A 1,556-nucleotide genomic window follows, 5' to 3' on the forward strand; every position below is an offset into this window, starting at 1 on the left:
CTTTTCAAAGGGATATTGTCATGTACGCAACTTAGAGCATGGAATGAACAAACCATAAAATGCTGAGCTAATTTTAATGGTGAGTAGATGAATTAGGATCTTTAGGAAAGTGTAATAGATCAGCCCAATTTGGGGAAGAAGGGTGCTTCTCTTTTCTGTTCATTTCTAACTTTAAGCAAATAACTTAAATTTTTTTCAGCAGATTTATTGACATTGAATCCACAGGTCATATAATTCAATGGTTTAAACACATTTGAAAAGTAGTGCAATCATTACCACTATCAATTTTATAACATTTTCTTCTTGTAGTCCCCAATATACCAATCATAACCTTTAGAAAACATTAATCCAGTTGTTGTCTATAGATTTACTTAGCCTAGATTTTATATAAAGAAAAGAATTCAAAATAAAAAATAAAGCCCACAGCAATAACAAAATAAAATAGGAAAATCTCAATAAAAACAAAGCAGAAAATATTAAAATCTAGAAAACAATTAAAATGGATCAAAAGGAAGAACAAGAGAGAATGAAACATTTTAAAGATCAAAAGGGATGAAAACATGTTAAATTTTAACTTAACAACATCTGCGTTTGTCCAATTTCCAGTATGCTTTGTCTGATAGCAAGATTTTCACATCCCTGGTCAATGGTTAGAGGAGATTCAGCAGGCGCTTAATCCATATGGGGACTTGAAAGTGGATTTTTGGCTTTCATTGTCATCCATAGCCTTCTACAAACAGGTTGCTCTGAATTTGAACTCCAATACCATGCCCTTCTTCAGTCTTGGATTTTATTCTTTACAATCCTTGGATCACACAGGATTGTGGTGTGCTTCTTTTGTGTGGATTTAGCTGACACCTCACTTAGATGGCTGTTTGTATTAAGACGAGCATTTAAAACCCAGGATGTAATCCCTGGCCCTTTCAGAGTCTCAAACAGCAGGTGAATGTGGTCCGAGCGGAGGCAGCTGGAGCTGAGGCCTCCTAGCACCAATGGCTGAAGGACTGGACCATTCACCAAAGATCCTGAATCAAGGCCCAAAAGTTTGTTCTCCCACATGATGAATGTGAACATGGACACAACTGATGCTGAGAATCAGGTGGAACTAGAAGAAAAAAACTGCCTTATTAATCAAGTGTTATAACTCCAACACACCTACTTGAAGATCTCTCTGCAAGAGGAGATGGAGTTAAGGGAGAAAATCTAAAGCTAAAATCAGAAAGCCAAGTTCTTAGACAATATAAGGAAAACCTCGTGTCTGTTTCTCATGCTTCGCAAACAACTGACACAAAAAGCAAACTAAAGTAAGGGCTTCAGAGCCTCTGTGATTTACAGAACTGCTGCTGGTTTGTTTTTGGTTTTCAGTTTTGTTTTCCTTTAAAACTTGGATATATTCCAAAAGTGTTAGTATCTTTGTTTGTGGCTTCATTGAGTATTTATAAAGATAATGGCAGGTCTAGGCAAAGTTAAGAGAACTAAGATCAGAACAGGAGACTCTGAGTTTGCATCTTAGTCAGTGGAAATGTGCCAAGGTGTTGTAGAGACTACAATTGGAA

The 1,556-nt window shown here is 36.4% G+C and overlaps 1 pseudogene; it reads left to right on the forward strand.

The window, feature by feature from the left end:
• Positions 1-911: 911 nt before the first annotated feature.
• LOC142443520 (short coiled-coil protein pseudogene) lies at positions 912-1,556 on the forward strand (annotated as a pseudogene).

The sequence above is a fragment of the Tenrec ecaudatus genome, chromosome 3 (genome assembly GCF_050624435.1).
Source record: "Tenrec ecaudatus isolate mTenEca1 chromosome 3, mTenEca1.hap1, whole genome shotgun sequence".
In the NCBI taxonomy this organism is placed as follows: domain Eukaryota; kingdom Metazoa; phylum Chordata; class Mammalia; order Afrosoricida; family Tenrecidae; genus Tenrec; species Tenrec ecaudatus.